The sequence below is a fragment of the Schistocerca nitens genome, chromosome 8, assembly GCF_023898315.1.
Source record: "Schistocerca nitens isolate TAMUIC-IGC-003100 chromosome 8, iqSchNite1.1, whole genome shotgun sequence".
Classification (NCBI taxonomy): Eukaryota; Metazoa; Arthropoda; class Insecta; order Orthoptera; family Acrididae; genus Schistocerca; species Schistocerca nitens.
This window is the reverse complement of record NC_064621.1, coordinates 222,394,428-222,410,232: the sequence shown is the minus strand read 5'-3', so window position 1 is coordinate 222,410,232 and position 15,805 is coordinate 222,394,428. Positions and strand designations below refer to the sequence as shown.

Sequence of the window (15,805 nt, the reverse complement as noted above, 5' to 3'; positions counted from 1 at the left end):
TTTTAAAAGTTCTGCAGAAGTTGATTGTCTTGTCCCGTATTTCCATGCTCTGATATATTTTTTCTACCAGCTGTCGAACGTTCTGCTGGTTTTTACAACATATCCTCCAACACACATGTTGCATTATAGTTGGTATATTCGTGCGTTCTACTAAATGTCTGTGTTCTTTTGTTATTTTTTAAATGCACTTTTGGTTTGAACTGTCTGTTTTGAATGCTACGATTATGCCTTATCTTTTGGTTGTTGTCAATTGACTAATGCAACCTTACTCTTAATTTACTCTTGATTTGGATTTGCAAGCCTTCTACACATCAGAGGACGCTGAAAGCATTATGGATAGTGCAGAAGCTCACGGTCTGCTAAAGTAAAAGTAGGCCACAACGCTGAGCCATTTTGTAGAAGTACGCCCAAGGGACGTACAGGTCAATAGCCCATGGGCTGGACAGGTCTTTGTATTGCTGCAATGGGTAGTCCAAAGCATCGTGGCCGAATACAGATAGGATCTCCTGTGGTGCAAGTGGTGCAAGCCCCCTGCTGCAAAACAGGTTACAACCTAGAGAGTGGAAAGAGGAGGAACGTTTCTAGCACTAAGGTGCAAGAAAGTAGAAAGCTGAGTTTTTCTCTGTAAATCAGGGGACTCCACAGATAAACATCTCAAAAATAAATTGGAGACCCTTAGTTTTTGGGCCTTTGAAGGCGTGAGATCGTTTTCAGGGTATAAAAATCACAGGGATTGGCTAAAATAAGTAAAAGAGAGGTTAAGGAGAGGACCTCTGCTGTGCTCCTGATGACTGCCTTATGACTGCCTTTTTGGTCACAGAAAGAGAGAGAGAGAGAGAGAGAGAGAGAGAGAGAGAGATGATTTTTTATGTGTAAAATGGTAGAACACACATGACCGATTAGCCGGGTAGACGATAGCCCAGGAAAGGAGACTAGCGTGTCCGATGCAGCATGTTTATTGTTCATTGCTCGGAAGAACCGAAGCCGAGGCAATCTTTATGCAATAAGAAATGTGTAACGTGGTAATGTAAGGTTTCCTTGTAGAAAACATTCGGTTAGAAATTACTGTTTTTTGTACTTTATCTTAGACTTGAAGGAAGATTTGTATTTTAATTCAGTGAAAAGTCTGGTTTCACCTCCAACCACTGGTGCGATGTGTTACATTCTGTAGTACTACTTGTCATTCAGTTAATATCATGACAATCACTGTGCACTTTGCGATTACAATTTATTCTCTTGCACGGTTACTAACATCCTTGCCCCCTGACACCCTTTGTCAGATGTGCCAGGGTCAAGTATATTAATACTACCATTGTTTTTCAACTGGTTTTTTTGTAAACCCTTGTAAAGGCCTCGTCGCTACCGCTGTGGAGGCCAAGTTGCCAGTGTTGTTACAGTAGGCCGAGCTTGTGGGTTCTTGAAACGACTTCTGGTGCAGTACATCGCTAAGACAACTTCTCCCCGCCACTATTACTCAGCTATGCCTCAGGGTCAGGTAACAGGATAGGAGAACGACGGTTCTACAACAGTCCAACAAGTTAGTAACAAAGTCACACAATAAAAGGTTTTCTTATGAAACTTCCTGGCAGATTAAAACTGTGTGCCGGACCGAGACTCGAACTCGGGACCTTTGCCTTTCGCTATCAAGTGCTCTACCATCTGAACTACCCAAGCACGACTCAATCCCGTCCCCACAGCTTTACTTCTGCCAGTACCTCGTCTTCTACCTTCCAAACTTTACAGAAGCTCTCCTGCGAACCTTGCAGAACTAGCACTCCTGAAAGAAAGGATATTGCGGAGACATGGCTTAACCACAGCCTGGGGGATGTTTCCAGAATGAGAATTTCCACTCTGCAGCGGAATGTGCGCTGATATGAAGGAGAGCTTCTGTAAAGTTTGGAAGGTAGGAGACGAAGTACTGGACGAAGTGAAGCTGTGGGGACGGTGCGTGAGTCCTGCTTGGGTAGCTCAAATGTAGAGCACTTTCCCGCGAAAGGCAAAGGTCCCGAGTTCGAGTCTCGGTCCGGCACACAGTTTTACTCTGCCAGGAAGTTTCATATCAGCGCACACTCCGCTGCAGAGTGAAAATTTTCATTAGGTTTTCTTATCTTTGTGACTTGTTGAATACTGAAGTCTGCGAAACTGCTTGTAATATAACACAGAAAGGGCCCTCAATGGCTAAGTGCAAATAATCGTAGGTAGACTTCACAGTATATAGCCAACGCAATGTACAACTGTCTGTCCACTTTTGAGAGTTCAGTAAACGACGTTCCCTGTCTAAGTCAGCCTTGGACGATGATCTATAGCCAAGTGGCCGAGAGCTGCTCTTCTGTCTTCCGAGCAGGCTTCTGTCCGTTGTCGTCCGATCATTGGCGGGTGGTACTCGGCCGGAAATTGACTGAGGCGAAGTCGATATCTTCATACTCAGCGCCGCCCGTGGCGCTGATGGAACTCGCGCAAGAGGCGAGTCTCTATAGCACTGGCACCAGCTCCCATCTTTGCGCCTTGGTGCTTTTGCCCTGGGCGTGTCTTGTTCCGATGACAGAGCTGATTTAAGAATAACTTTATCAAAATAACTCAAAGTAATTGTAATTCTCCTCTCAAATGGCTCTGAGCACTATGGGACTTAACATCTGTGGTCATCAGTCCCCTAGAACTTAGAACTACTTAAACCTAACTAACCTAAGGACATCACACACATCCATGCCCGAGGCAGGATTCGAACCTGCGACCGTAGCGGTAACATGGTTCCAGACTGAAGCGCCTAGAACCGCATGGGCACACCGGCCGGCATTTTCGTCTCATTTAGGAGTCATAGCGTTCCTAATCAATTACTTTGGAGGGAGATTAATTAATATATCTCAGATACAGGGCCCACTTTCATGTTTCTGTATAAATTATCAAACCTCAACCAGTGTTCACCACCAATCTGTTAGCACCACACTATGCCAGTCCCAAAAAGACAGTTTCCCCGCGTTTCTAGGTACTGCTGAATACGTCTGTTTCCACTTGAAGCTGCACGGGCCATAGCTAAGTTTACCATACGTCTCGGATTAGCCCGTAAAGGCCATGCTTTTTAGTGCTGTCTGGGGTAATGTCCGATGTTTCAGAAATGTTCGGGGTTTGAGAATCTTTACGACTGCCGAAGATTTTTTTTTTTTAATTTTAGAGCTATATGTTCGACATTGCGTTTTTAAACATTCATTTACCGCTGCCTCTCTCAGCCGACCATGGAGCAAGTGCTGACGTCGATGGGAAGCTATAGCTACCCGTTCCGCCTCAACTTTTCATTTAGGCAATTGTTAAACAACGAGGGCAATATGTTTGTGTTGCTTTTGTATGTCACGTAATTCATCTACTCAGTTTTGTTTATTTTATCTCTATTCATTTTTTTTGTCTCATCGTTTAGTAATGGGCAAAAGGAAGTGTGTTTTTTTATGTTAATCTGGAACAAAAATACAATGTTTTGAAACTGTGTAATAACGGTAACAATGAAAGTCTACAATGCGTATTATCTATTGGACAACTTTCTGTTGCACATAAAGGAAAGGATCATATTAAAGACCAAGTGAAAACATCTAAATACAGGAGTGCTATAAATGATACTGCTTCACCACAACTAAGAGATTCATTTAAAGATCATGATGGGAACTGTGATGTAGTGCGTGCTGCTGAAGAGGCTACATTTTCATCCCAGGCTGGTAGACACGAATTCAGTTTCAAAAGACCAGACTGCACATTTGAACTGGTAAGTAAGTAAGTGGTCGTGTGACTAGGGCCTCCGGTCGGGTAGACCGTTGGCCTGGTGCAATTCTTTCGACTTGACGCGACTTCGGCGACTTGCTCGTCGATGGGGATGATTAGAACAACACAGCACCCAGTCCCTGAGCGAAAAAAATCTCCGGCCCAGCCGTGAATCGAACCCGGACCCTTAGGATTGACAGTCTGCCGCGTTGACCACTTTTTCTTTTATTAATCTCATTTTGTTCGTTGTATCTGTTCGGGGCGGACGTCGCAAGACACCCGTTTCAGTTCGTTGTTGATCCATTAACTCAGTTTTTTTTTTATTACAGAGGGCAGCTAACCCTGTGACGGAACACGCTGAGTTACCGTGCCGGCGCAGTCAGCTATATTTGAACTGGTTAAAAAGCTATGTAACAAAAATTTTCCATCTGCTAGAACCAAAACCGAGACACTCATTCTTACCGTTATTTTGCCATTTATATTTGATAATGTGTTGTGTTCTGTAGAAGACATTGACTGCATAACAGCAACGACAATTCAAACAAGTGAAGTAAAAATTTTTCCAATTCATGTAAGATATTTCAGTCTGGAGAAGGGAATTCGGGATCAACTTTCAAATTCTGAGAAAGTGCCAGGCGAAACTGCTCAAATTTTCACTCAGCATCTTTTGCAATGTGCAAAAAATTCAAAACTTAAAGAAAACTTTGTTTGTTATACTGCTAATAGCACTAATTTTGATTGTGTCAAGAGAAAGGCGAATGAAAATCTGTTCATAAGAGATCAGACTGATTTAGATAGAGCTATTTTAGGAACTTGTCGTTCAGTCGACATTGTACAAACACCATTTCTGAAGGAAGTCATGGCTAGTGAAAAATACAACTGAATAAATAAAATTTAGTGTTTCAGTAAACTATAAACGAATTTTAAAAAAATATATGTCTTGTGTTTCAACCAAAAAATGTGGAAGTATATTCTGGGTTGGACCCAAAAAAAGGTAAGCCTAGTCATAGTGAGACATCCAGGGCTTGTCCATAGGGATTAGGCGACTAAAGAAGTCGTCTGGATTGACCTGACGTAGCTGCAACATTTCAGCTGTTACCTCGGTTTAGCGGTCGTTTTGATTGGTGTGAACAGTCGCGGAACCCGGCAAACACCGACCAAAATGTCGTGCAAGATGTTGAAAATTTATCCGTGACTGACGTCCTCGTTTCCCTCTATCGCCTTGATTGTTAAACGCTGCTTCTAGAGGACTAGTTCTCCACAGACAGATTACATCAACACAATTCTTATAAAACAGAGGTGGGCAAGAATTCAGCTCGCGAGCCGTACTCTGGCATGGCCACCATATCGCTCACCTTGGGTGCACATTTCCCTGACCGTCACATCACGCTGAGCGGTGGAAAGCGAAAGGCGGCAGTTGCACTGCACACGATAGTTTTTACGTTTCACATTTCTCAACGACATAGACGACAAACAAAACGAATTTTCAGTATCATTTGATTATTTTTGGTGCGCTGAAGATAATTTTTATCTGGCACAAACTGTCGGTATACGAATAGACACAGAAAATTTCAGAGATTTTCGCACTCAGATTTCCTCGTAATCGAGACTTATTTCGTTTCTTCATCGAAAAACAGTCTTTCACACGCATAAGTTGGTCGAAATATTGTAATACTTTCGCAACCTTAATATGGAGACATGGAAACTCTACCAGAGGAAAATAATGCAAACGCCCTGGACAGTTTTAACGCAAATGATTTGTGTTTATGTGTGTGTGTGAAATCGTATGGGACTTAACTGCTAAGGTCGTCAGTCCCTAAGCGTACACAGTACTTAACCTAAATTATCCTAAGGACAAACACGCACATCCATGCCCGAGAGAGGACCCGAACCTCCGCCGGGACCAGCCGCACAGTTCATGACTGCAGCGCCTCAGACCGCTCGGCTAATCCCACGCCGCATTTGTGTTTAAAACGGGGAATTACTCTATAGATCAGTCAGTTACATCTGGTCTTGCTTAGCGGCGCTTTCAGCTGAAATGACAAACGGTCACCAAAACAGCCCGAAAACGAGTTTAAGATTGACAGTGTCCTCAAAACGTTTAGAAAGCTATCTTTGTAATTTTATCAAGGCCGCAATGAATACTTCAAACCTCGCGTTTTCTTTAACGGCAGCGGACTTAGGGAACTGGACTGTGTTTGTCAAAATGTGTCGCTTCTTTAACGGTATTTTCTTTTTAAATGCCTTCTCATCAAATCAGAAATAAGTTTTTTTTAACCCTGCAATATCTTACTGTTGGTCGTGTGCAGTCAAGTGTTGTGTCGATTCCCTAAGGTCTCGACACAATGAGTGGCTAGGTGCACGCGAAACTAACGCAGACGGGCGTAAATTCTGAAACAGGAGACTGGATGAAAAACTATAAAGAAAAGAAGAGAGATTGTCATCTACTTAACTTTTAATGATGTTCTTCTTGTTGAAATACATCTCTTGCATAGTAGTAAGCAATTAGCAATGATACACATGGCGCCTTGCTAGGTAGTAGCGATGGACTAGCTGAAGGCTATTTAATCTGTCTCTCGGCAAATGAGAGGAATACTTGGTAGGTCTAGTCGCAAGCTATGTCGTCCGTACAACTGGGGCGAGGTCAAGTCCGTGTCTTGTGACCTGCCATGTGGTGGCGCTACGTTTGCGAATACACAGTGGCGACACGCGGGTCCGACATGTACTACAGGACCGCGGCCGATTTAAGTTACCACCTAGCAAGTGTGGTGTCTGGCGGTGACACCACATCAAGTCCAATTAAAATACGAGTTCTGCAATCCATATTGGATTTTTTCCTTCATAAATTCAACAGTGGCGAGTTTTGAATCGAAAAATCGTTTCTGGCATGCCCCTTGACTTAATAAACGTACTTTGCAGTAATACATAAAATTTCCATAGTCAATCAGTTCCATCGAAAACTGTTTTAAAGTGGCGTTCGAATAATGTGTAATACTTCAAAAATTTTACCATTTGCACCACAAATTTCTTGACGTGATTCATGTCTACAAATTTAGCAAAAAGTGATTCTTGATGTGCAAAACGATGAACATCATCTGTCGTTCGTTGTAATTTTTTGCTCTTTCATTGTCAACTAAATCTTTAAATTCTTTCTGCCTGGTATTGTAATGTCGTTTCACAGGAAATTTGCAATTATACAGCTGCTTAATATACTTTCAGAATTCTCATCCATGTCTTCTGTCATTCTCTTTCAGTTTTAAAGGCTTGTAGCGACACATTGACAGACTGCCTTATTTTATGCAAACAGCCAATGGACCTTTGAACGCCCTTGGTACCATCAACAAATCTTAACTTTGTGTTCTGCCTTACGGCAGGTCTTGTCATGGGGAAAGCCTCGTCAGAGAGGTCCACCGCCTGAGCGTCTAGTGAAGGATTCCAGTGGTGGTTTCCCGTTGCCTTTCACTGATGATGATGAAATGATAATAAGGACAGCACAACACCCAGTCCCTGAGCGGAGAAAATCTCCGACCCAGCCGGGAATCGAACCCGGGCCCCTTGGCGTGACAGATCGTCGCGCTGACTACTCAGCTATCTGAACGGACCCATAAACAAATAGCGAACGGTGAACCGCTTACACCACGATTCTGGTGAACTGAAGAGAGTTGCTCCACAATGTTAAATCAAGTGTCGCGCCCTACCGTATACTTCCTAGAAGGACTGAGCAAAGCCGAGATTGGCCGAGAGTCGACCCGTTCACAGCACATACCTCCGACTCATGTACAGTTCGGCACTCCCTGCCCGAATCTCTTATCAAACGTCACAACAAAGTACAACCTAATGCAGGTGTTAATCTGTCCTGTTCATCTGGCACTGTTCATATTCGAAAATTCTATTTAAGTTCCTTAAATTCGTATCAGACATTGGCCTGTATAACCAGTGATAGCTTTGCTCATCCCAAAAGTGGAAATCCAATGCTCCACTGGGCTGACGGTTTTTTGATGCACGCGGCACATACAAACTCGCCAACACTGGAAAGTTGCAAGCAGTAACAGCATTTAGTCTCTTTAGATTTTAATAAACTCAGCACGAAAGTTCAAATCCATAAAATGGAAACGTAATACTGATACAGCCTCGCTCGCTAATCATGAGCTTTTTTCCAAGTGCAGTCATATGGATCTCGCACTCACCGGCTATGAGGCAATGTGACTGTTTCACATTCACTTACCACAATCTGCCCCTCTTGCAGCCTCCGCCACGAACTGCCTACAACGACAGATTACTGCAGACTAATCCTCTACCCACACTGGTGCTGGTTTTGTCACTCGTTGCGGACGTTATTTGGAACATTCCACTTCTCACCTCTAATGCGTCACACTATCTGCTCTAAAAGCATCACCTATCGGCACAAAAATCTCAGTTAATCTTCACAAGCGGCATTCTACTGTAATAGTATTTTTTCTATTAGATAGCAGTGTGTATAATACAGTTATGAAATTTTGAGTCTCTGTTTAAAAAATTAAGGTCTCCCAAATTCTTTCATACAACTACTCGTAGCCCTTTTCCTCTGAACTTGCCAGTTCCACATTTCTAAACGAAACTATCTTACACTTACTATATTGAAATTTGGTATAACTGTCTATACTCCTCCGTATGACCCCTTATTACTCGTATATTTGTAATTCTTATGGGAATCGTATGTTGGGGAATGTATAATTTTTCTGCAGTCACTTCAAATAAGAATTCTCTAAATTTTCTCAATATTGTTTCTTGAAAAGAACGTCATCTTACCACCAAGGATTTCCATTTGAATTCCCGAAGCATTTCCGTAACACCTACGAGCTTCTCAGACCTCTTTGTAATAAATCTGGCAGCCCACTTCTGAATTGCTTCGATATTTTCCTTTAATCTGACGTGGTAGCGATCCCGAACACTTGAGAAGTAGTCGGGAATGGGTCGCTCTAGAGCTATGTACACGGTCTCCTTAAGAGATGAATTACACTTTCCCAAAATTCTCCCAATAAAACGAAGTCGACCATTCACCTTTCCTGCCACAGTTTTCACATGCTCATTCCACTTCAAACCCCTCTCTAAAGTTATGCCCAAATATTTAAAGACGTGACTGTCAAGCGGGATACTGCTAAAGCAGTAACCGAAAACTATGAGCTATTTCCTACTCCTCTGCACTGACTTACATTTTTCTACATTCAGAGCTAGCTGCTATTCACCATAGCAACTAGAAATTTTGTCTAAGTCATCTTGTATTACGCAACAGTCACTGAACTTGGAGACCCTCCCGGGAACACTACGTCATCATCAGCAAACAACTGCAGACTACTGCCCCCCCCCCCCCCCAGCCACCAGATGGTTTATGTATATAGAAAACAAAAGCGATCCTATCACATTGCCCTAGGGCACTCGTGACGATACGCTTGTCTATGATAAACACTTGCCTTTTAGGACAACATACTGGGTTATATATACTGTGTTCTATTACGTAAGAAGTCTTTGAGCCACATATCTGGGAACCTACCCCATGTACTGGAACCTTCGTTAACACTCTGGAGTGGGGAACCGTTTCAAATACTTTCCGGAAATCTAGAACTATGGACTATGCCTGTTGTCCTTCATCAATAGTTCGCAGTATATCTTGTCAGAAAAGCGCAAGCTGAGTGTCGCACGTGCAATGGTTTCTAAAAACATGCTGCTTCGTGAACATAAGCCTCTGGGTCTCAAGAAAATTTGTTATATTCGAACTGAGAATATGCAACAAACTTATGTTAGGGATACTGACCTGTAATTTTTCGTGTCCGTTCTTTTACCCTTCTTATATACTGGAACACCTGCGCCTTTTTCCAGTCGCTTGGAACATTTCTCTGGGCGAGAGATTCGCGATAAGTGAAAACTAAATAAGAGGCCAATGTCGTAGAATAATCTTTGTAAAACCAAACCGGTATTCCATCTGGACCTGGCGACTTATTTGTTTTCAAGTCTTTCAGCTGTTTCTCTGTGCCAGGGATGGCTATTACTATGTTGTCCATATGGAATCTGTTCGATGATCAAACGATGGTATGTTTATACCACTCTCATCCTTCTCCGCACTCTGTCCATTTCCTCCACTTTTTCTCTCTGTCCACCTCCCCCCCTCCACCCACCACTCTCTGTCCATCTCTTCCTGCCCTTCTCTGTCCATCACCTCCTTCCTCTCTCTCTGTACATGTGCTTCTCTCTGTCCTTCTGCTCCTTCCTCTTCTGTTCATCTTCTCCTTCGCTCTCTAATTCTATCTCCTCCTCCCCCCTCTGTCTATCTCCTCTTTCTTTTCTCCTTCAACCTCTCTCTGTCCATTCCACCCCCTCTCTCTCTGTCCATCTTCTCCTCTCCCTTATCTGTGCCCATCTCTTCCTTATCCCTCTTTCCATCTCCTCCTTCCCCTTCTCTCTACACTTTATCACCTGCACCCCTATAGGAGCCTGGTGATTCTTACCCCCACAGTATATCTTTCTAGACTAAGATCAATACCAAATTTTACTGAAACCTTTTTGGATGACTTTTTACCCATGACTTTGCATGCATTCGCACTTGTCAAATATGTTTCACATATATTTGAAATATTTCACTCATATCTGTACGCATATTTCACATGTATCTCTAGCGAATTGCGCCTTGTACTTTGATTTTCACACAGCTCAATGTTTATGACGTCATATCTCCTGAACTGTACGTCGTAAAAAGGGATAATTTTGCTGGTACATTCAGTAGCATATATGAACACTTTCTCCAAAATGTGCCGCGAATAGATTTAGTTGTAAAGGAGCAATACATTAGTCATGCTTCACGTACCAGTTTTGCTGCATGAATTTATTTTCTTTCATAATTATGTGGGAGCCGTCAGCGAAATAAAATTTCGTGGAGGTTTAAAGTTATGTGTAATGTTTGGTGCGTGGTCACTAAGTGTTCTCATTCTCAAATACTAATGAAATATTGGTATTCGCACTTCGCGGACTACACTGATTTCTCAACCTCGCCCCCATCCCTGTGACAGGGAGGTGGTTCTAACCCCATACCGATTCTTTGCTGACAGTAAGTGATATGAGTACCAAGTTTGGTTGAAATCGGTTGAGAGGTTTAGGAGGAGATGTGGAACACAAATACTTACACACATGCATACATACGTATATACAGGTTTACATACATATGTACATCATTTTTATAATATGTATGGATTATGATTTTTTGAACGTGTTGTTTCGCAATTTCTAGTTACACAGACAGTCATGCAGTTCACTTACTTAGCGCACCAGAGGAGAGGACGGGAAGAGGAATGCCCTACTCTCTGCCGCTTGTGCTACCTTGCGCACGTAGTAAGCGAATAAACTGGCTCGCTTCCCCACAGTGGAAGACATTTGTACAGAACACGAGTAAATAAACATCCAAGCACGATTGTAGTGATAATCAGTGGACTGCTGCGCCAAACAACACATCCTGTCCAGTCTTGATGATGTGTTATACACACTGAAGAGCCAAACTACTAGGTGCACCTCCCAAATATCGTGCAGGACCGCCGCAAGCACGCAGAAGTGCCGCAGCATGACGTGGCATGGACTCGACTAATGTCTGGAGTAGTGCTGGAGGAAATGGACACCATGTATCTACAGCTCGTTGCAAGGCATCCCAGATATGCTCAATAATGTTCACGTCTGAGGAGTTTGGTGGCCAGCGGAATGTTTAAACTCAGAAGAGTGTTCCTGGAGCACTGCGGCTGATTTCGGTTGGCAGTACGTGACACACTCAATGTAAAACAAAAGGAAAATAAAAGAAAAATCCATTATGGAAATCACAATTGTGGTGAAACATGTTTGGTTGTTAAAACAAAGTAATATTTTGCGTACTTGCAAAAACATGGACCCATCATTAATTCACTATTATGTTCTGCAGACACAGGAACTGAACACAAGTCTCCAAAATGATGATTTCGTAATCACTGCGGTACCTTCACATACCATGTCAATACGTAAAGTTTCATTCCGTTTCCTCCTCTCATTCTCGGTGTTTTTTTGCCAATCAGTAACATATAAAACACCAAGCTGTAGACATAAAGTATATCATTTACTCGAAATCAAAAGACTTTCTATACCATATGCTCGAACCGACTTTTTTAGCGGAAATATCCGTATCAGATGGCGAAGGGTAGTGCTGAGTCATTACATAAAGTAGCGGAACCAGTAAAAGGACTGAGGCCCAAAAACATCATGCCATTGGCTGTACGATAATACTAAAATAAACCAGACTCGTAAAACTTGGTAGAATATGTGGCGGTATAATGAAAGGACATGGTATTAAGCGGACTGTCATGTTCAGTTTTAGATGCGTTACCACCACCTCATAGATCGCAATGTATTCCGAAGAAAGCGCCAAACGTAGGTGGCAATAATGGTTGTTGCATTCCGGTTTCAATCTCGATCCCTCATGGCAATATTAGCTGTACTATGAGACCCTAATCCAATCACTGCGTAGGAAACGCAAAATATTTTGAATAAAGCTGCACGCTGCACACCACATGATAACGTTTTCCTGCAAGTGAAGGCCATTGCATTTATTATTATTATTGACATTATTATTGTGATTACTATTGACATTATTGCATTTGTATATGCAATACCATCCTAATAAATAATTTGTAATTGATAAATGTTTTGAACAATAACTAGATCTTTCAAATAACTTCCGGGAATTCAGCCAGGTAACACTTTCAGCGACCGCCGATATTTCGGCGGGAGAACACCCCGCCATTTTCAAGGCAAACTGCAACGGACAGGCGGCGTACGAGCAGACAGATGGAGTTGCGATGGGTAGTCCGTTGTCTCCTGTGATCGCAAATTTATTTATGGAAGACTTCGAAGAACGTGCATTGGAGTCGGCGCCTTTAAAACCCGCCTGTTTCTTTAGATACGTTGACGATACCTTCGTTGTTTGGCCTCACGGTAGGGAGAATTTGAATGTCTTTCTAGAACATCTGAACTCGATCCACCCGAACATTCGTTTTACGATGGAGGTGGAAGAGAATGGTTGCCTTCCCTTTCTCGACGTGTTGGTTAGGAGGAAGGATGATGGATCATTGGGACATGCAGTCTACAGGAAACGTACTCACACCGACTTGTACTTACAAGCTAATAGTTGTCACCATTCGGCTCAGCGTGAAGGGGTACTTCGTACCTTGGTACACAGGGCACATGTCGTTTCTGACGCTGAGACTTTGCCAGCTGAGCTGTCCCATCTTGAAGTTACATTTCGTCAAAACGGTTACAGTGATAGACAGATTGAACGTGCGTTGCGCTATCGACCAACTGTACATCGGGTGATTGATGATAATTCTGAGTCAACACCTAAGTCTACTGCCTTTTTGCCTTACGTAGGAAACACGTCCAATAAGATCGGTCGTATTTTACGGAAATACGATGTGAAATGTGTTTTCCGACCTCCATCTAAAATTAGAGCACTTTTGAGTTCCGTTAAGGATGATCTTGGACTGCGTAAGGCGGGTGTATATCGTATTCCCTGTAGCTGCGGCATGGCATATATTGGTCAAACTATCAGGACCGTGGAGGACAGATGTACTGAGCATAAACGGCACACACGATTACAGCAGCCAAATAGATCTGCAATTGCCGAACATTGCTTGGATACTGGTCACCCCATGTTATATAATAACACCGAGATATTGGCATGCACGTCCAGCTATTGGGATAGTGTCATTAGGGAGGCAGTTGAGATTAAATTAGCGAGCAACCTCGTTAACAGGGATGGAGGTTTCTGTTTAAACTCTGTTTGGAATCCGGCTCTCTCCCTTGTCAAAAAACAGAGGAACAGAGTCAATGCTGCCTCACCTGCGAATTCATAGTCTCACTATCGATAGCTCTGACTTTGGTCATCTTTGGTGGCACTAGTGTTCAGTGTGTGTGTGTGTTATCTTTCCTGCTTCTGTCGGAGAACCGAGGTATTAAATTTGCATGTACGCCGCCTGTCCGTTGCAGTTTGCCTTGAAAATGGCGGGGTGTTCTCCCGCCGAAATATCGGCGGTCGCTGAAAGTGTTACCTGGCTGAATTCCCGGAAGTTATTTGAAAGTTGTATACGCCAGGAGAAACTCAGGAATAACTAGATCTGTCACGGATCCGAACTAAATCGTATCTTATCCAGAACAGATGAAAGAGTCCGTGCACAGAATACCACGGCAGATAGATGCGCAGACGGGACGCATGAGGAAAGCGGTAGTGGTAGGGGCGGCAGGCAGGCGCTGTAGGGGAAATACGGAGCGCTGGAGGGGAAGTACCGTCCTAAACTAAAGCCTACACTCACTCCTTTTGTAAATATTTAGTGGGGCCCCTCCAGTTGCATGGCGACGAATCAAAAAAAAAAAAAAAATTTGTCACCTCCGCATTGGTTAATATCTCAAAAGAGTTCTGCTGAAAATGTAGCGATTTATTTTCGCCTGGTTTGTTAACCATTTATAACTTTCAGAGAAGCATAATGAGGGCCGAATTTCAGTAAAATCTACAAGTTTCTCTGGATTCCATGTTAAAATTTGCTTCTTTTCCCAAAACACAGGAAGTTCACGCAGTCTCACCTCACTAACTTCTTGTGCAGACACAATTGCGAGTGAATTCTGAAACAGTGGTTTATTAGGTGAGGAATTGAGGAAAAGTGAGGTCAGTAGCATATGAAAAATCACATTCTCTGTACAAAGAAGGGTAATGTCTCCATTTATGTTGTTCCAAAACCCTTAGAATTTCTTGCTTCACCAGGTATCGATGACGCTTAAAAGGTACATTCTTTCCCTGAAAAAAATTATAGTTAGTCGAATAACACTGTAGATAATGAAGCTCTGCACAATAACAATATGGAAAAATACTCTCTTCTTTCTGTGCTATCATCTGCCAAAATCTCATTTCGATACCTGAACCCTTTTATAAAATGTGAGGATAGTTGTGGGTATTACACTCTGGCTTTGTCACTGGCACGGCGCTATCGCAAATGAGTGTGCTACATCAGATCAGTTTTCTCGAGCCTGGTGACAAATAGATACATCTACCCAAGTCTAAAATAATTCGATGTATTAACTAAATTTCATACACAGTAACATATTATGTAGCAGTCCGCCCGCGGTAGCTGAGTGGTCAGTGCGACAGAATGTCAATCCCAAGGGCCCGGTTTCGATTCCTGGCTGGGAATTTTCTCCACTCAGGGACTGGGTGTTGTGTTGTCCTAATCATCATCATTTCATCCCCATCGACGTGCAAGTCGCCAAAGTGGCGTCAAATCGAAAGACTTGCACCTGGCGAACGGTTTACCTGACGGGAGGCCCTAGTCACATGACATTATGTAATATGCACCAAAAGCAAGATCATAATGACCTCTGTTCTCCATTGCAAAATTTCACACAGTGTCTTACTTCTATGCAAATGGCACATTAGCTATGACCATTAATGAAATGATGGGCATATCATCCTGAACCTGACATATGAAGCTATAAGTAACCAAAAATTAATTCTTTTACCGAATAGTTTCTGTAAAATCGTTTGAGCAAGATTGCAGGGCGTGCACTTAGATTCTGGCATCGCCGACCAGTTGAAAGGTGCCAAGCACTTGTCGGCCTCCACTTCCAAGCACACGAATGAACTCGCCCAGCACTTTGGACGGAAGCTGGTCACTGCGCATTGGCCACCGTATCTTGCATGGACTCTGTCACAGTTATTGGTTTTTGTTGCCAACTTTCTTTTCGTTCACATTGTTGAAGCACACTTCGCGTCTGCCCTCCCACCCCCACTTCCACTAACAAGTGGAAACTAAAGCAGCTGCTGCCATACCATCTGGCCTCGGAAGCATGTCACTTGAACCTTCTCACAGGCGTCAATCAAGCTATCAGTCTAGACATCGACTAATCATAAATTATCTTGAGGGTGTAGATGAACAGTATGAGCTGTGCCACAATCAAAACAATGGGAGAAGCCAAAAATTAACTCATTAATTGAAATGTATGCTGCAGTCAAGAATTACGAACAGGATAA

The 15,805-nt window shown here is 42.9% G+C and overlaps 1 protein-coding gene across 1 annotated transcript in view; it reads left to right on the top strand.

Moving 5' to 3' along the window:
• The window catches only part of LOC126198935 (uncharacterized), a 154,821-nt gene that overhangs the window by 17,236 nt on the left and 121,780 nt on the right, over positions 1 to 15,805 (top strand). The gene's annotated exons all lie outside the window — the stretch shown is intronic.